Source organism: Chrysemys picta, chromosome 3 (assembly GCF_011386835.1).
Source record: "Chrysemys picta bellii isolate R12L10 chromosome 3, ASM1138683v2, whole genome shotgun sequence".
NCBI lineage: Eukaryota > Metazoa > Chordata > Testudines > Emydidae > Chrysemys > Chrysemys picta.
In genome coordinates, this window is record NC_088793.1 from 114,836,195 (window position 1) to 114,857,021 (window position 20,827).

General features: G+C 41.7%; 1 protein-coding gene across 3 annotated transcripts in view; it reads left to right on the forward strand.

Annotated features, from left to right (window-relative positions):
• The first annotated feature begins 210 nt into the window (after window positions 1-210).
• ESR1 (estrogen receptor 1) overlaps window positions 211-20,827 on the forward strand; it is a 285,413-nt gene continuing 264,796 nt past the window's right edge. The window contains exon 1 of one of the 3 annotated variants that reach the window (XM_042846311.2): window positions 211-330. The gene's annotated coding sequence lies outside the window, so the exon portion shown is untranslated. 3 annotated transcript variants of the gene reach the window in all.

A 20,827-nucleotide genomic window follows, 5' to 3' on the forward strand; every position in this document is an offset into this window, starting at 1 on the left:
AAACATCTCCAATAACAGCAATGGTAAGTAAGTTAAAATCATGCTTACAGTGTAGAGACATGATCCAAAGGGGCCTTTACGGTTTAAGATAGTTTTCCCATCCCTAGGCGAATGGTGGTGCTAGTACTTTATTTTTCAGTCACTGTGTTTCCTCATTTCATGGTCATATCAGCCTCCTGGTTACTGCCAGTAAACGGATCTCGTCACAGCTGAAAATACAGGCACACATGCACAGAAGCCATTCACTGGGCATGAAATTGTAATATTTCATCCGCTTTGTTTTTGCTTTAAAATAAGAAGACTGATTGCAAGTCATACGTTCCTGTGAAAGTAGGTAATCTTATTTGTTTCTTGGTCATTTATGTCTTGATTTATATTTATGGTAACTTTAGCCCATGCGTTTGTGTGTACATACAGTGGCTAGGTGTGTATTCTTCCATGTTAGTACATTCATCCACTGTGCATTTTACAATGTGGGTTTATGAGAGCTGATCTAAGGGATTCTAACTAAGCCTGCTGCAGTGGAAACTGACATCTGGGATAGTAATGAGCTGAGCTGTAGTGTGAAAAGGGTGTCCTTTTCGCAGAGTAGTGATGACAGCCTGTCCTCTGCACTCCAGGCAATATATATTGCGCCCGGCTTCCTGCGTATGAAGTGCCACAATGTAGGAATACCTGTTGGCATCACACATGTCTTAGTTCAGTTGATTATTCATGGGCTTGAAGGAGAATATTTGAGCTAAAGATGATCCTGTACCCTATTAAATTTGTGGTAACTAGTATATGGATTCACATATTTAATAAATCTGTGAGTTCAAGTAAATATTTGTTAGTTACAAAGTAAATACAGTTGCCTTTAGGTTTAGAGAGATGTCTTTCAGAAAATGTTTGTTGACTTAGAAAATTTTGTGCAGTAGCAAGCAGATCACCACCATAGCTTCGCCCGTCCAAGCTCACAAACTTTAGCTTGGAATGTTGTAGCCCTTAGTTCTGGGCCGCCAAAATTCAAATGGCTTCAAATGCGGGAGCTACTGGATTTGCAGGGTAACTCTGGGAAGGAGGTTACTTAACGGATGATCCCATGCAGACTGTGGTGTTTTCTTATGGTTGTATACAGTGTGTAACTGCCAGACAGAATGACAGAGATGCAGGGATAGACAACCCCTTTTAAAATGTATTCTCCTGCTTTTCAGTAAGAGAAGGGAAGCTTTGGATTGTAAGCACAGGATCAGCATTAAATTAAAGCACTTTTAAATGAGAACTTTTCCCCCTATAGTTGGGGTGTCTGTATACAGTTTTATTTTGTTTTCTATAGTCTGTTTGAGGGAGTAAACATTTGTGGGTATCTAAACAACTGGTTGTAAGTATTTACCTAAACCTTATTTATACACTCTTCATATTGTACCTCACTCTAAACCTTATTCATGCAGTTACATTGACACACATCATTTGTTCGTAGGTTTGTCATTTAGAATGAAGTGGGAGGATGCAGGAGTGGTGATGGTGAGCCTCACCTGTAGACTCCAGTAAGGGCGCTAGCTCACTATAACATCCTAAGACGCAGCTTAATCTTTGCACACTGGCCAGGTGCCACTTAGGCTGTTTCAAACAGTTGCAACAACCACGGCAAAGAGGACTGAATACTCCATTGCAATGCAATAGCTTTGCTGCGGGTACTAGAACAAGGCAAACACATTGAAGCCACCCTAACAGGAGTTCACTTTGCTTAATCAGAAACTACCTTGTCACTGCAATATTTCCACACAATTTTCTTTTCCAGTGTTCTAAAGTGAAGTTGCACCTCCCCTAGGCAACATGCACAAAGTGCAAGTTGGAAGCAGCAGGGCTCCTTTTCCATGTCAAACACAAGGAAACCGAAAAAGACCACTGAAGAGAGAAAAATGCAGCTAGTACTCTGAATACACTCTGGTGGGTGGAATTTGTAACATTTAAAATGTAACCATGAAATACAAGCTGAACAGGAACTTCATGAAAGGCAAGTGGATAGATCTCCCAGTTCTAGCTACTTCAAAATGAATACTTAAATATGGTATTTCTATTCAGGGTTCACAAAGTTTTCCTTTCTCCCTGGCTGATCTCTCATGCCGAATGTAAATCATAACGGATTGGTAGCTTTCTGGCTTGTTTTCCATGCTGAGCCTCCTGGATGAAGGATAGTGAATTTGGGTAGTTTTTCAGTTCGCCTAGAGAACGAACTGTACTGAGGCTGAGTAACCATTCTAGTTTGCTTCTACCACTGTCTTCTCATTTCCTGAGCACAGAATGAGAGGTAGACATGTCCCAAATGGGAAAACTTCAATTTCCACTTCACAAACTACCACGCTTCTTCAGCATTTTTTGTGTCACTGCTGTTTTTACTATGACAGGGCCAGGAAGAAGCACCTCTGGGGAGCCAAATGCTTTGTCGAAATTTAAATCTTTGATGGACAGTTTGTGTCAGCTGCGGCTAGAAATTTCTACCATTGTTCACCCAGCAGAAAAAGAGGCACACAGAGGAGAGAAGTTCTAACAAATAGTATCTTTTTACCTTGGGCTTAGAGCTTGGACACAAAGAGGAAGATAATATTCTCACTCATCATAAAATCCACCAGTTTGCAACAGAGATGTGGTCCACACCTGTCAATGCAGGGCTGTCATAGTTAAGGCCCTACCATAGGTTTTGCCTCCATAAGAGACAGCAGTTGTTTGTTTCCTGCTTGCACAATTAATGTAAATCCTGAAATGAGAGCACTGAAAGTGTATGATTTGGGGAGGAAAGGGAATTATTATTATTTTGGAAGCACACTTAACAGCTGGTGTTCCCACCACACCATGCTTATTATAAAGGTAGAGAAATGAAAAAAAGCCAAAAGCAACTGAAAAGTTGTTAAAATTGAAATAAATTTGCAATTATGATGCCCACTCCTGAGAGCAAATTCTGTCTGCTATTTGCTAAGCTCCACTTAGCACAGCTAGCAATTTAGAAATTTTGGATTCAGAACAGGAGCTTCAGAAAGGTTATTTTCCCCCTTTGTATTCCAGGAACAGACTGAATCAGCAAATAAACAAACAGGCAAAATTCCAGCTTTTCAAGCATAGGAACATAGGAAAGGAGTGTTTCCTAGTGGTAAAAGCACATGATTAGGAATCATGACTTCTGGCTTTTATTTCTGGCTCTGCCACGTCTATGTTTGGGTTCCTCAAGCTAGTTACTTCAGTTTCCCTATATGTAAACTAAAGTTAATAACTACCTCTCAGCTGAGTTCTCAATGAAAGGCAACATGGAACTGCAAAGTGTGACTAATGTTAATTAACTAATGCTCCAGCAGAGAAGCATATGGTGAGTGGCAATTCTGAAACCTTACAAACCAGAGCCAAGAGCAAATTTTATCTTGCGCTGTACTAATACCAAGGCAGTACTCTACCATACTGCAATTCCATTGGAGGTTCTGAATCAGATTACTTTTTCATTTGTGAGGGAAACAGGTATTTTAATTTCTGTGCCATTTCAATTGACTATTTTATCAGGCTTTATTTAAACCTAAAACTAAGCAGTTATGCCGGAACACACAGTTGTCACCTAATCATGGATAGTCATTAACTGAAATATAATACACTGAACATAGTCATAGTGATTTAATGAAAACCATATCTGTGAGCTGGGAAGTTGAAAAGATTAGTTCATGAGCAAAAATCAGAGTTCATTTTGTGTTGTTAAAAAAACCAGTAATAATAAATCAAAGAAATACACAGAAGATAAAAAGAAGCCAGAAAGAAAAAATTCCTGCTTCAGAACACTCTGTGCAACTTTTTTTCTCAAAGAAAGGGCAAAAATTCTAAACCAGAGGCAGCTGGTTCAGTCTATTATATACATACATGTGTACCAGTCTATTGCTCTAGACTAGATAGATACAATGAACAAGAGGGTGGTAAAGGAAACTGGGTTCTTCTTACTAAATCAAGAAGACTTAAAAAACAAAAGCAAACAGAAAAAGGGTGAGCTTAATTTAAAAATAAACAAGGTAGAATCTTCTGTAACTTGACAATCAACAGTATCTTAAATATATTTTGCTATGCTAGAAGAATGTGACAATATTCAGATAAATTTTCTGAATAAGGTTGGGGAATTCAAACCAGTCATTAACAAATCTTCTTTAGCAGGTGCATTTATGGGTGGTATACCAATGGAAGAACTCTAATTAGGGCAATGGCATCCTGTATGACATCTGTGTGTAGGCCTTGGAAAGTAGACAGCTTTTTGAAATGCTTGTCTTTAGCTGAGATCGGTGGCAGGAGAGAGGAGTTACATAGAGAAATTCTTAAAAAAGCAATTTCAAAGGGATAAGTTGCCTCCATCTGCAATACCACAAATGGAGGAATTCAAATCATTCAGAGGAACAGCTTCTTTCTGCCCTATCAGACATCAAGAATTATCAGAAGGGACTATTTACGTGGCAAAGCTGCAAGAATAAGTGTTCATAAGGTGGAACATCTGGACAGAATTTGGGCAGCAGGGTACATCCTTGAATTCTGGACTCAAGACAGAATTTAAGATGGAGGATGTGGGAGCTTTCAAGCATACACCACTGAACTTTGGAGGTAGTAAAGGATACACAATAGAACTCACATTGCTTATACAGTGGACAAATAATCTCCTGCTTCATAAAAATGGGGGGGGGGGGAGGAGAAGAACACAAGTTATGTTTTAATAATCCATGAAGTATGGATTTCAACAGACTTTGGACCCTAATAAAACTAGTATTAGGGCTGGTTTCTGCAGCAGGGGATAAAATAGTACTTTAGGGAGCAGCACAATAGACGTTACAGATAGATAGACTTGTTATATCATTCAGTCCCTCTCCAGGCAAGTGTAGGATTGTTCCTTTGAGTACAGTTTTTAGTGTCTTTCCCAGTCGTTTTAAAAACCCTAAGCAACTGGCTTTTCACCACATCCTCTGGAAAACTATTCCCAACCTAATAGATCTCAGAGTCAGGAAGCTTTTCATTCAACTTATGGCTTTATCATAGCTTTTTTCTTTATTTAAATTTCATACCATTATTCCTACTTATGCATTATTCCTACTTATGCTACACAAAATAATTCCTTTCCCTCCTTGGTACACTTTCTATATTTAAACTGTTGACTCTTAGTCATCACTTAGCCAAGCTATACTTATGCAGTTCTTTTAATCTTTCCTCAGAGGTCAAACTCTACAGCTACCTGTTGATTTTTGTTTCCCCTCTCTGAACTCCCTCCAACATATCAATATCTTTCTGGTAAAACGGTGCCTCAACATTTGTGCACTTGTACCACAGACATTCAGAGAGGGCCATTCACTTTCCTGCTCTGTGACCTGCTGCCTTTTTTGGTTATGATTATTTATTTGTATTATGACATGTTGTACAAATGTATTAAAAATCCTCAGGCAATCTAAGATCTTACGGAAAACAAGCAACAGATGATTGGTAGAGAAAAGGGATAAAACATGTAATGAAAGTTTCTTTCCACCAACTTCCTCTCCATCTAGCCATTAACAGTTTGGCTAATTTCTTACATGTGTAGCGGTAGAAAAGAGTAGGAGAGAATAGTGACCTTATAGACGAGTTCAGAGAGTGTGTTCCAAATGTAAAGGGACACGTGGAAAACTGCTCTGAGATGACTGTGGGGAAATGAACTGGCTGGCATAACTGGTGAAGCAGAGGGGGCTGGAGGCTGGAAGAATGCGAGACATCAGAGCAGACAAGTAGATAGAGGCAGAATTGTGAAGAGCCCAGGTGAGGATGAGATGTTTGAATTATATCTCCAGTCTGAATGGTGTTCGTAACTCCTCCCAATTAAGGCACTTCCATGCTAATGACTGAGTCTGTAACTAGTTAGTGATGAGATTAGTCCTAAACATAATTCATGTCCATACACAACATGATGAATTATGGCATCTAATAGTGTTCCACCCTGTCTAGAGGTCTAGGTTGACACATGGCTGTTCTCAGTGGCCACAACTCAACTGTTTGTCGTATCAGATGGGAGTGGTCTCAACAAGGTTAAAAAAACAAAGCTGTGTTTGTTCTCCTGAAACTTGTGTCCCTCCCCCCCCCCTTTTTTTTTTGCAATACATGCTGGCCCCTCTAGTCATACCTGTTTAGCCAGTTTGCCAGCTCTTTTATCCTCCCAGCTGTGTGTGTGCTAGGACAGCCTGAAGTGCACTGACCTGTGTGCTGCTAGTGTTGCTCTGCTCGCCTATTCCCCTGCTGAGGCACTATAGGACGCTGCCCAGTTTTTCCCAGGATGCAGTGTTACAAGCCCAGTTAGAGCGTGTTGTAAGTGCAGATGTGCAAGCAAGGTTAAAACATCTGTTATCCAAGGGCGGCGTGTTGTCTTTGCACTATTTGAAGCAATTTTCTGTGAGGTGTGTTACAGGCATACTAGTAGGGGGGGACCAAAAGGTCATTAATGTGCCAAATCTCTCTAATGTAGACATGACCACAGATGTGAAAAATGCTACTTGATGAACACAATTCAGCTGTGTACGTAGTTCGTTATGACCAGGTTGAATGAGGTAGTCTCAAACTTGTTAAAAAAACAAATATGTATTTGTAGTGTAGACAGAGCCTTAATATAATCCGTGACTCTTATGTGCTGTTTGCTCCCTCTTACTGAACATGTTCATTAAATGATTTGTAAGACCGGTGTTAACATGCATCACTGCCCATTATACATCTTTCTATCATGATATATTTGCAATTTACCATTATCCTTTGTTTATGGTCTTTTAGCTAGTTTTCATTACACTTACCAGTACTGCTATCTAAGACAATTTGAATTAATTTTCATGTTAAAATCTGCGTCAGACACTGTATCAAATATTTTACTAAATTCCAAATATATTGCTTCTAATGCATTCACCTCTTCAACTAATTTTGTAATTGCATTTTTGGAAAGAATCATGTCTGGCAAGGTTTTTTATTCTTAATAATCCAATACTGTCTAATTCTCTAGAATCCGTCACCATCCAGATCTTTAATGGATATATTTCTGAATATTTGTTCCATTATTTTATTAACAATAGAGATTAAATTGATAGGATGCTTTTCTCCTTTCAAAAAGAATTTACAATGGTTCAGTAAGTGTAATATGTTATGATGCATATTATCTCATTCAGCTGATGTCCAAATTTTCCATATATTCCCTAAACTTTATCTTTTCCTAGAGATACTTTTCACAAGGACTTCCTTTCTAATTGTTCCAACTTTCTATATATTGTGATACAGCAGGGCCAGGGAGCAGTGGGAGAGAGGAGATATATAAGCCCTAGGCCAGGGATCCCCAAAGTGGTGCCCGCGGGCGCCATGGTGCCTGCATACTGGCCAGCGGACAAGCATCCGCTGAAATGCCACCGACAAGCAGCGTCATCCAGAGGCGCCGCCGCCGATTTTCGGCGGCATTTCAGCGGCAACGCCTCTGGATGCTGCTGCTTGGTGGCATTTTGGTGGCGACGCCTATTGATGTTGCCGCTTGTCGGTGGCATTTTGGCGGATGCTCGTCCGCTGCCACGGTCCTCCGTGGCTCATCGTCTGGCACCCGCCAGACAAAAAAGATTGGGGACCACTGCTGTAGGCTAATTAAGGCATGGTTCCCTGTAGACTAGGGAAGGTTACTAGACGTTAAGTGGAGCACCTATAGTCAATTAAGGCCCTGTCAGGAACCGAATAAAACCCCCTGCTTCAGGCAGACAGGGTGGTGTGAGGAAGGAGAGAGGACTGGAGTTTGGAGGTGTGTTACTGAGAATTGAAAGACCAGAGAACCAGAGAATGGGAGACCCGTCCCCAGCATCTAGGACCGAGGGTAACCCTACCCAAGGGGGAAGAGGGTAAGAAACCTGCAGGGGTTGAGAGGGGCTGGGGCTCAGAGTGAGGAGCAAACCCAGACCCCTTCTCCACTTCCCTCGTCTACCATCTTCCCGTGCCACTAGCAGGGCCTTTGGTGCCCCAAGATCAGGTGCAAGAGGTGGCGTCCAAGCCCCCCACCAAGAAAAGCGTGGGATCCACCATACCAACAGTGGCTATTTTACCACAATTAAACAAAATTTAAAGTGGAATTAAGTATCTTGGCTATTTTTGAGTCCTTGTTAATGTGACGGGTTTGGTCACAGAAACCCCCTTTGGACTGTCACCTGACGTTCTGGAATTACCTCTGAGCCCGTTTTCCCTGCCAGCTTGGGATTCCAGAACCCTGTCTTGTTGAGCCAGACATGCTAGCCTGCTGCAACACAGACCCAGGTCTGGTCCACGCCCCCAAAACTGCAGGCTTTAACCAAAAACTGCTCAGCAGGTCACCTATCTCCAGCACCCAGAATTCCAAACTCCAAATAAATCCGTTTTACTCTGTACAAAGCTTATACACGGTAAACTCATAAATTTTCCACCCTCTATAACACTGATAGAGAGATATGCACAGCTGTTTGTTCCCCGAGGTATTAATTACTTACTCTGGGTTAATTAATAAACAACAGTGATTTTATTAAGTTTAAAAAGTAGGATTTAAGTGGTTTCAAGTAATAACAGACAGAACGAAGTAAGTCACCAAGCAAAATAAAACAAAAACACACAAGCCTAATACATTAAGAAATTGATTACAAGTAAAATCTCACCCTCAGAGATGTTCGAATAAGCTTATTTCACAGACTAGACTCCTTCCTAGTCTGAACCCAATCCTTTCCCCGGTACAGTCCTTGTTAGTTCCAGCAGACATATTAGATGGAAACTGGGGGTGTTTTCATGACGGACAGCCCTTTGTTCTGTTCCACCCCCTTTTATAGCTTTGGCACAAGGCGGGAATCTTATGTCTCTCTGGGTCCCCACTCCTCCTAAATGGAAAATCACCAGGTTTAAGATGGATTCCAGTATCAGGTGATATGTTCACAAGTCCTGTGAGACCCCAGCCTCCATTCTTCCTGGGCTGGCTCACATGAACACAGGAAGGCTTGCAGTTAAATAAACCATTTACAACCAATTGTCCTAGTCAAAGGGAGCCATCAAGATTCTAAACCACCATTAGTGGCCCACATTTTGCATAATTACAATAGGACCTCAGAGTTATACTTCATATTTCTAGCTATAGATACAAGAATGATACATGCATACAAATAGGATGAACACACTCAATAGATTATAAGCTTTGTAATGATACCTTACAAGAGACCTTTTGCGTAAAGCATATTCCAGTCACATTATATTCACACTCATAAGCATATTTCCATAAAACATTATGGAGTGCAACGTCACAGTTAATTTATCATTTTCATTTATTAAATGGTTTACTTTCGCACTGATGTGTAGGCTGCAATCAGATGACACATGGCTAGTGAATAAAAACACTTTGTCATAATAATTGGGTCAATAAATCATGCAGTAAAAACATGTAGAATCACAACAAAGAGGACAGGGCTTCAGATGTTTAATTAAGGTAGGTTAGTTAAAAGTTGCTTAGGAAGAGGGAGAGTTAAACGCCACAAACCAGAGCAGAGAATGAATCCTTTGTCATCATAACTGGATGGATGGAATCATGTAGTGACAGGGCCGCCCAGAGGGGTGGGGGGGCAAGTGGGGCAATTTGCCGCAGGCCCCGGGCCCCACAGAGGCCCCCATGAGAGTGTTTTTGGGGCCCCTGGAGTGGGGTCCTTCACTCATTCCGGGGGCCCCGGAAAACTCTTGTGGGGCCTGGGCCCCCAGAGCTTCTTCCACTCCGGGTCTTTGGCTGCAATTCAGCGGGGGGGTCCTTCCGCTCCAGGACCTGCTGCTGAAGTGCCCTGAAGACCCGCAGCGGGGGTTCCTTCCGCCCTGGGACCCGCCGCTGAACTGCCAGGTCTTCGGTGGCATTTCTGGGCGGGGGTCCCCCGCCGCTGAAGACCCCAGGCCCCCCGAATCCTCTGGGAGCCTTGTGTAGTGATACAGAAAATTTATACAGTCATCAATTTTAAGGCCAGAAGGGACCAATATGATTATCTAGTTTGACTTTGTGCATAATATAAACCATGTAATCTCACCTCAGGTTTTTCCTGAGGTTTAATCTAAATCTGCTGTGCTGTAGTTTGAAGTCATTACTGCTTGTCCTGTCCTTTGTGGCAAGACAGAACGATTTTTCTTCATCTTTTTTATGGTAGCCTTTCAAGTATTTGAAGACCAGTATCATGTCCCCCTCTTAATCTCCTCTTTTCCAAACTAAACATACCTAGTTCCTTCAGCCTTTGCTCATATGGCTTGCATTCCATCCCTTTGATCATCTTTGTCACTTGCTTCTGGATCCTTTCCCGTTTCTCCACATCTTTTCTATACAGTGGTGACAAAAATTGGACATATTACTCCAGCTGAGACCTACCCAGCGCCAAGTAGAGCAGTACTATCACTTCCTATGACTTGCATGCTTTGCCTCTGTTAATGCAACACAAAATTGCATTTACATTTTTTGCAACAGCATCACATTGTTGACTCATGTTGATGTTGAGATCCGCCACAACTCCCAAATCCTTGCTGCTGCCAAGCCAGTTATTCCCCATTTTGTATTTGAGCATTTGGTTTCCCTTTCCTAAGTATAGCACCTTACCTTTGTCTTTATTAAATTTCATTTTGTTGTTTATAGCCCAGTTCTCCAATTTATCAAGATCCCTTGAAGTTTAGTTCTATCTTCAAAAGTGTTTGCAGCCTCTTCTAGCTTTGTATCATCTGCACATCTGATCAGTACGCTCTCTATTCCTACATCCAAATAATTAATAAAGATGTTAAACATCACTGGACCCAAAACAGATCCCTGTGGAACCCCACTTGAGACCTCCCTCCAATCTGACATCATTCCATTCATAACTACTCTTTTTGTTTGAGAAGTTTTAACCAATTATGTATCTACTTAATGGTAGTTCTACCTGAGCACGTATTTCTCCAGCTTACTTATGAGAATGTCATGTGGGACTGCATCAAAAGCTTTGCTAAAGTCCAGGTATATTATGTCCACTGCATTCCACCTATCCACTAAACCAGTTGCCCTGTCAAAGAAGGAAATCAAGCTGGTTTGGCATAATTTGTTCTTGGTAAATCCATGCTGGCTGCTAGTGATCAGCCCTTCATCCTCCAGGTATTCTCAAATTGAATGTTTTATACATTGTTCTAGTAGCTTTCCAGGTATTGAGGTCAGGCTTATTGGTCTATAGTTCCCCGCTCTTCCTTTCCCCCCTTTTTAAAGATAGGCACAATGTTAGCTCTTCTCCAGTCTTCCAGGACCTCTCCTGGCCATGAGTTTGCAAATATTATTGCCAGTGGCTCTGAGATTTCTTCAGCTAATTCCTTCAGCCCCCTGGTGTGAATAAAAGGTCTTGCTGATTTGAATTCATTCAAATAAGTCAGAAGATTTCGGACGTGTTCTTTACTTATTCTGATCTGCATCTCTTCCCTTTTATTGTCTATGATAACTTTGTTAGTCATCCGGTCACATTTTTTGTGTGACGACTGAAGCAAAAGTAAGCATTGAGCATCTCCGCCTTCTTATCATCTTCCGTTACTAGCTCACCTTCTCCATTGAGCAGTGGACTCACACCATCCCTGATCTTTCTTTTTTTGTCTGACATATTTATAGAATCCCTTCTTGTTGTCTCTAACATTTCTTGCCAGTTGTAACTCATTCCTTGCCTTAGCTTTCCTGATTTTGTCCTTACACGCTCACACTATTCCCTCATATATTTTCTTAGTGACGTGCCCCTCCCTCCATTTCCTGTATATACCTTTTGGTTTTTAGATAGTTAAACAGCTCCTTGTGTGGCCGCATTGACCTCCTGTGGCTCTTCTTTCTTTTCCTCTGCATTGGAATAGCTTGATATCGAGCATCTAGTATTACATCTTTTAGGAACTGCCAGCCCCCTTTGACTCCTTTTCTTCCTAATTGATCTCTCCATGGGACCTTGCCTACTTTTTCTCTGAGTTGGTTGAAGTCTGACTTTTTGAAGTCCAGGGTCCTTGTTTTGCTGTTCTCATGTCCTCCTTTCCTTAGGATCTTAAATTCTATCAGATCATGATCACTTCCCCCCAAGTTCTCAACTACCTTTGCATTTGCAACTAATTCATTCCTGTTGGTCAAAACCAGATCCAAAATGGATGACCCCCTAATTGTTTCCTCAACTTTCTGAATCAGAAAGTTGTCCCCTACACATGCTAAGAATTTGTGGAATGTATTATGTTTTGCTGTATTTGCCTCCCCACAGATATCAGGAAGTTAAAATCCCCCATTAATACTAGCTCATGTGTATTTGCTAATCTTGTTACCTGCTTGAAGAATGCCTTATCCACTTCCTCTTCTTGACTTGGTGGTCTCTAACAGACCCCCACCATAACATCACTACTATTCTTTTCCCTTTTTATCCTCATCCAGATACACTCAGTAGGTCTGCCACTCACTTCCTCTTGGACCTCAGAGTAAGTGTATACATTCTTGATGTACAGTGCAAGGCCTCCTCCTTTTTTCTATATCTATCCTTCTGAAACAAACTATATCCCTCAATGCTGGTACTCCAATCATGGGAGTTGTCCCACCAAGTCTCTGTAATGCCAATTAAGTCACAATTTTCTTCATATATCACAACTTCCGGTTCATCCTGCTTGTTCCCCATACTCTTTGCATTGGTATATACTATAGGCATCAAAGATATTTTGCAAACTGCCCTGTTGTTCAAGCATATTATGTCAGCACAGTGACTATTATCAATCAAACTTGTAATCTCATCAAAAACAATATCAAGTTTGTTTGACAAAATCTATTTTCCATAAAAGAATTAGATTGACATTAATTATGCTTATATTTTAATTGTTTATGAATTTCATCCGGTAACAGGGCATATTGGTCCTTTAAGAAACCTCTTCCAGGGATTTGGAGTGAACAAAGACCCAGAAAATGTCCTGGTAGTGGAAGAGAGGAAGTGGTCCTAGGTGTTACAGGGTGGTGGACCCTCGGACACTCTTCCTTTATGGAAGAGTCCTGGGGTCAGGACTCTGTAATGTAGGGTGGCTTCAGATGGAGCAGACTGACAGAGAAGGGGCTCTGGGTGTGCCAGAAGAACTGGAGCTAAGTATGAACTGTTGAATTACGATTATGGACTTTATGTTGGGGGCTCATTGTGGATTATTTGGATTACTTTGTGATTTAGGACTATGAGGACTGTTTCATATTAAACCAGGCCCAGAAAGGGGTGCTGTGAGCCATAGCAGAAACTGTCTGGAGTGTTTGAGGGACCCACAAGAGAGGGCTAACTGGGGCAGGGCTTCTACAAAGTGACCATTGGCCATGAGGGGGTACTCAGTAGCTGGCAAATCCCATATCAGTCTTTCCATAATTTTACCCAGGATCAATTTTGCCCAGGTTAACTGGTCTAAAGTTATTCAGGTCATCCCATCTGCCCTTTTAAAGGATTGGCACAAGATTAGTTTTCTTAAGTCTTCTGGAACTTCCCAACCATTCCAAGATTTGTTAAAATCAACATCAGTGATTCAGAGAGTTCCTCCCTCAGCCAATTTTTTAAATACTCTTGGGTGCAAATTATCTTGTCTGTCTGATTAAAAGTTTTGAAGAGATGCTATTTAGCATCCTCCCTAGTTACAGATGGAATAGAAAATATATCCATATCATTGGAAGATTTGACTACATCAGCGGTTCTCAAACTGTGGGTCGGGACCCCAAAGTGGGTCAGGACCCCTTTTTAATGGGGTTGCCAGGACTGGCGTTAGATTTGCTCAGGGCCGGGGCTGAAGCCTGAGCCCTGCTGCCCGGGGCCAAAGCTGAAGCCTCAGGACTTCAGCTCTAGATGGCGGGGCTCAGGTTACAGACTCCCTGCAAGGGGCTGACTCCCTTGGGCTTTGGCTTTGGAACCCCCCGGGTGGCAGGACTCAGACTTTGGTCCCCCCTCCTGGGGTCATGTAGTAGTTTTTGTTGCCAGAAGAGGGTCAAAGTGCAATGAAGTTTGAGAACCTCTGGACTACATCATCCTATTTCCTTCCAAATACAAAACAAAAATATTTATTGAATACTTCTTCCTTTTCTGCATCATAGTATCATAGAAATGGACTGGAAGGAACCTTAACTGGTCATTGAGTCTATCCACCCTCGTGTTGAGACAGGACCAGGCAAACCTAGACTACCCCTGCCACATTTTCTAACCTGTTCTAAAAAAAACTGTAATAACAGGGCTTCCACAACATCCCTAGGTAACTATTCCAGTACTTAACTAGCCTTACAGATAGAAAGTTTTTCCTAATATCTAACCTAAATCTCCCTTACTGCAGATTAAGCCAATTACTTCTTGTCCTACCCTTGGTGGACATGGAGAATAACTGATCATAGCCCTTAACATATCTGAAGACTGCCATCAGGTTCCCCCACATCTTTTCCCCTCAAGGCTAAATATGCCCAGTTTTTTAACCTTTCCTCATAGGTCATGATTTCTAAATCTTTCATCATTTTTGTTGCTCTCCTCTGGATTCTCTCCAATTTGTCCACATTTGTCTTGAAGCGTGGTGTCCAAAACTGGATGCAATACTCCAGCTGAGGCCTCACCAGTGCTGACTACAGCAGAACAGTTTCCTCCTGTGTCTTATATATGACATTCCTGTTAATATACCCCAAAATTATTTTTTGCAGCTGCATCTTATTGTTGACTCACATTCCATTTGTGATCCACTATAACCCCAAGATTCTTGCCAGCAGTAATACTGCCTAGCTAGTTATTTCCCATGATTGACAATGTTACCAGCCTTATCTGGTATCATACCTATGCCATTGTTAAGATTCCATTTGTTGCTGATTTATTTAAATAATTTTCTCATTGCTTTTAGTCCCTCTGGTCATAGATTTTTTTTCATAAGTACTTCATACTGATAGCTTCCCTTATCAATTGTCTGTATTTCCTAATTGCTAATTTGTACTCCTTGTTGTCAATTTTCACATTTTTCCATATGTTACATATTGTTTTTTTAGTTTTAATTGCTACTTTCACTTCCCACCACGATGGTGCTTTAACTGAAGAAGCATTCATATATGATTGGGGACTTGTGTGTTTTTTGGGTATGTAATAAAGCATTCTTAAATAATTATCATTCACATTGTTACATTTAACTTTTTCCTCTGATGCAATTTCACTCGTGATTGTTTTCAGATTAAAGCAACTGGCCCTTTTAAAGCACCCAAAATATATCTGACTGGTCGGCACTATATTCTGTTTGCACATATCAAATTAAATTAGGTTGTGATCACTTGCACCTGGGAAACCATCAATTCAATTCATCTTTACCCATCAGAATGCTGTCTAATGTAGAATTACCCCAAGTTGGTTGCAATGCTGGCTTTCATGCATGAGCATAATTATAGGAGGGCTGGATGACATGTCTAGTCCAACTTTCAGCCTGAGGGGTGGGAAAACAATGTCTTTGTCCTCCCCCTCCCCCCTCCCCCCGTCACACACACACACAGAGTAATGGCTGGCTGGAAGGGAGGGAAGAGCACAAAGCAATCTGAGGCTGCAGTAATGCTCAGAACTCTCCTCTTCCCTCCACCTTCCAGCTGCTGAACTGAGCAGTTGGCCACAGAGAGAGATACAGCAGCAGTGCAACCTCTTGCTTCTGTGGGGGCACTCTGTCCTGTTGTTGGGAAGGCCGGAAGCTGTACCTCCTCTCTGGAGCTGGCTTAGCTTCCTCCCTCCTTGGACCCATCTCTTGCAGTTCAAAATGTTGAGGGGAAAAGGACCAGCAGCACCTCTTCCACTGGGGCAGGAGAGGCAAAGACAGGAGGCACTTGGAGAGAGGAGTATGGGTGAGGTGGAGAAAAGTGGGTGTGGTTATGGGGCCCTGAGTGGCAGAGGAGGGAATGGCAGGGGGAATGGAAAGAGAGAATGGGATCCTGGTTGGGGGCAGAGCAAAGGGGACACGTTAGGTGTAAGTTTCTGAAACCTAGAGAGCAAGGGTGCTGGGGGAGATGGGAGAATTGGTTGAAGACCAACTGCAAAAGGGGAAGAAAGAGACTGATGGGGGAGTAGGAAGAGAGAGTTAGACATGAGGGAGGGGAAAACAAGTGGAAGAGGGACTTAGGGATTTGGGGAGAGAGGGAGGAATGTTGAAGGAGGAGAGATTCATAAAATGAAGAGGGAGGCTGGGAGGATTTGGAGAAAATGTTCTCTGTAGTGAGTAAGTGTTGCCAACTCATGATTTTCATAAGTTTTGCAATGTTTAGTGTATTTCATGAGGCCCCCCGCTCCTGAAGTTGTGATTATGTGAGAATATCAGATTGAATTTAAAGCAGTAAATTAGCCCTCATGGTTCCAGAGAGACACTGGAAAACAAGGTTTCAGAGTAGCAGCCGTGTTAGTCTGTATCCGCAAAAAGAAGAACAGGAGGACTTGTGGCACCTTAGAGACTAACAAATTTATTAGAGCATAAGCTTTCGTGGACTACAGCCCACTTCTTCGGATGCATATAGAATGGAACATATATTGAGGAGATATATATACACACATGTATTATGCTCTAATAAATTTGTTAGTCTCTAAGGTGCCACAAGTCCTCCTGTTCTTCTTTTTACTGGAAAACAAGAGCCCTAAAATTCAAAAACCAGATGGCAAATCAAAGAACCCCCTATTTATAATTTTTCAAAATCCTATGATTTTATAAAGCTTGACTCCTGACTTTTGAATGGTTGGGACTGATAATTGTAAAGAATGAGAGCGCTTTGAGAAAAGACTTAGAAGCAGGAAAAATGATGGGACTGTGAGAGGAGACTGGTGTGGGTGTGGAGGTTTGGGAGGAGAAGTAAGGCTGGTAAGAAGAAGAGAAAAGAAAGCAATATCATTTGTTAGTTGAGTTAGGTGCGTCCATTATTTAGCAGTTTGGTGAGTATGATTTGTAAACTAGGATGGTGTCAGAATAAGAATCCATTCCGACTACACTGATTATAATTGCAAAGGTGGTACTTCTGAGTTTTACCTTTGGTAAGCAAGGTCTTAATGGTTGAGAACTTTTGATCTGGAAGCATAATTATTTATCTACATAAATAAAAAAAGCAAAGTATTTGGGGGTGCTTTATGACAGAATAAAATCAAATGCAAAATGATACAACACAATAAAAGCTTTTTAGCGGTGGCGCAGATCTTGCTGCCTAAAGTTAAGGTTACCCAGTGCTTTCCAATATAAGACTCTGTTTTCAATTGCTTGTAACTTTGCCGAACTTTAATCACTTGGGCAAAACATTTCATGCCCGTGTCTGCATAGGCTGAATTATTTTGGAAAATTTCAATCAAAATGATTCAGCCAGTTCCGAGAACTAAGTTACTTAAAAATGCATTGTTTTGCTCAGGATAAAAAAGTTCAGTTGAAAAGCTCTAGCACCCCTATGCCTTCAGCAGGGACTTGAATCTGATAGAAGGGTCACCTTGGTGTCAGAAATATGCTTTTTGTTGTCCCTGTGCAAATCCACTCAAATTTGGCCCAGTTATGAGTCTCTGCAAATCTGTTTGCACATGCTCAGTAGATACTTGTTAGAGTTTAGTAGCTAAATTCATTGACGATTTCGTCTCCACTGAGCATACTGTAGCCCGAGGCTGCAGGGACTAAGCAGGACTTTCCCTGTAGTTGTTCCTCTCAGCAGCCTGTATCTGCTGGGGCTCCAGGTACAGGAGCTGAAAGCAGGGAGACTCTCTTTGTTCTCAGTGCTTCTCCGGCTGGTGTGAGGAAGAGGAGAAGGTGGAAACATCCTGATGTGAATGAACAGTGGTAAGGAGGTGGGCTTGGGGGTGGTGGAGGTAGTGAAGAGGAAGACTGGAAGGAATGGGGGGAAGTAGTGGTCAGGTGGGCAGGGCCGGCGCAACCCATTAGGCGACCTAGGCGGTCGCCTAGGGCGCTAACATTTGGGGGGCGGCGACCGGATCTTCGGCCGCCCCGGTAGTCGGTGGTATTTCAGGAGCGGGACCTTCCGCTGCCTCTGTCGGGGGTGGCATTTTGGGGGCGGGACCTTCTGCCGCTTCTGTTGGGGGCGGCATTTTGGAGGCGGGACCTTCCGCCGCCTAGGGCGGCAAAAAAGCTGGCGGCGCTCCTGCAGGTGGGGGCTGAGACTTGGAGCCAGCAGGAGGGGCGTAGGACTGGGACGAGCTGAAGGCAGGTGGTGGTGGATGAGATTCTGACTGGGATGAGCATGAAGAGAAAGGATGGATTGGTGGCTCAGGCAATGGAATGCTGCCCTGAAGAATGGGATTCTATCCCTGCCTCTGCCACAGAGTTCTTACGTGATGCTGGGCAAATCACTTGAATCAAACTTTTCACAAGTGGCCACTAATTGTGTGTTCCTCATTTTCTGGGTGTCTGACTTGAGACACCTGGGGTCCGATTTGTGGATCAGCACTTACAGCTGTAACTGGAGTCAATGAGAGCTCTAGTCTTAACAAATGAAAGGCTATAATATGCAAAGTTCTCTGAAAAATCAGGTCCTATGTCTCTCATATTTGGCACTCCAAATTAGTGCACATTTTTGACATAAATGTCTGTTCCTCAGTTCCCCATCTGTATAACAGAAATAGTAATACCATCCTTGCCTTATAGAATCATAAAAGCTGGAGATGGAAAAAGCTTATTAGATAGCCTGTTCATGCGCCTACTCCTGTGCAGAAAGATTATCCCTTACAGAACACTCTCTAGAGTTTTGTCTAGTTTATTTTTAAATGTTTCAAGAAGTGAGTCTTCCAGAGTTTATCTTGAGATACTCTAACATAATCTACCAGCTGTGATGGCTAGAAAGGTTTTTTTTTTTCTGTTCGTATGATTCTTGATTGCTTATTGGTGCTCTTTAAGTATTTTTTTCTATATTGTAGTTGGATATTATTCCCTCTTCACCTATTCCTCATTCTATTTGTATTATTTTTATTCTCTATTTTGGCTTTTTGTACTGACTTACAACGTGGAATTTATCAGCTAAATACAGCAGCTAGACTACAGTGATATGTGATTAAAATGGATAGAAACTTTGATTTTTCTCCCCAGGCTTGAGTGAAAGGCGAAAGTTCTGTAGTATATGAAACCCTGCAAAAGGTTAATCAGTTCTTATTAGTTGTTATGTAAAGATGCCTGTGTCAGGGTATTTAGCCAGTTCGTATTTCAATGATGTAAATACCTCTGACTTGTACTTCATTGGCTTGGTTTGTTGTCACTCAGTATCCTGCTGGGATTGTTTTTCAGATGGGGCTCTGTAATAAACCAGAAAAAAACAACAACTCTCCTGCTCATGTAGTTTGAATTAACCTCTTAGTATTTAATAAACCTTGAGGAGTTTTTTCATATTCATGTCTGGATTCTTAATTATTTTTATGCCAGAGACAACCAGATCACATCAAGAAGACCAGAGCTCGTTCCTTTGCTCACACAGGCAGAGATTACCGTGGGCACAAGATTCCAGGCATGTTTCTTAGCCTGCATATTGAAGAAAGTGTTAACTGCCTTTCAGGAGCAGCTGTTTCCCTGCACTTGAGGAGCACCTAGTCCCACAAATGTAGATATCAGTCCATCTGTCCTTGTAAATCTGTCAGTGTGTACCTGCTGATTTTGAAGACTCCTAAATACAATTTGAAACTTTCCACTCTCAATTTTTTTTATTGGGAAGTTCATAAGTTAGGTCATTGCTGCCTGGTATTTGAAAAGAAACAGAATATACTAATATTTCAGAGGAAGAGCAAGGTTGAAAGGTAAAAATAGGCCCTTTTACATTGCTCTTTGCATTATTTGTATATATATACATATGGAGTCCTTAGATGAATACACAAATTTAAAACAACATCACATTTTAAAAGACCCTTTCAAAAATATAATGGGAGCTGTCAGAGACATTTATTGATAGGTACTTTTTGCTAAATTGTTTTGGGGACGGCAAGAGAGAGAACAGTACAAAACAGCCTCCTTTTATTTCTTTTTCATATCTGTTGCTCTTGCTTTGAACTTCACTTGGGTTTTCTCAAGATTGTGTTTACTGACAACACAATTTGTTAAGAGATTACATTTTGGGAGGTCTTTTGATTTTGTTCTATTTTCTCCTTCTTCTTGCCACAAACACACATGTCCTTTATCATGGCCGTGCTCTTTCTGGCTAAGGAGAATGGACTTCAGTTCCCTCTGAGGTCCATTAACACTGCTTAAAGTTGTGGTTCCCAAATTGTGGTCCAGGGATCACAAGCAATGTGCATAGCACTTCATGGTGGTCTTCAGAACAGAACATATTATGAACCAAGCAATAACATTTTGGAGATTGAGCTGCTGGCAGTAAGGTTAGTCCATAGGGATGCTCTTACGAAGTAGTCTATAGAACAAAAACTTTGAAGAACTAGGGATGTAAAGCAATGGTTTCTTTTCCCATACCCCAGTTTTTACCAGCCTGAATCTCTTGCAGGACATTATCTAGCTGCCATTAGTCTGTGCTAGCTAAACCTGACATAGCCAGATTTGTGATGGAAAGCTTAAACTGCATTATAATGTTTAGTCACTAGGTGGTACTGTGTGAAGAATACTGCAGCACATCTTTTATCAAGTGCCAGAGACAGTCTACATTCTTTGTTTACAATGAAGTTGTTGTTGTTAGCATCCATTTTGCCTCTGGCTTTGTGTGACTAACCCGACATTGTGTCAGAGGAATAATAGAAGCTGCTGAATTTCATCAAAATGCCATAGTTTCATGCCCCAGGAAGCTTCAGCTTTGAAAGACCAGCGGACTGGCCTGATTGCAAGGAAAGGTTTGCATGTTTTTGCATTGCAACTAAACTCCACGAGGAGA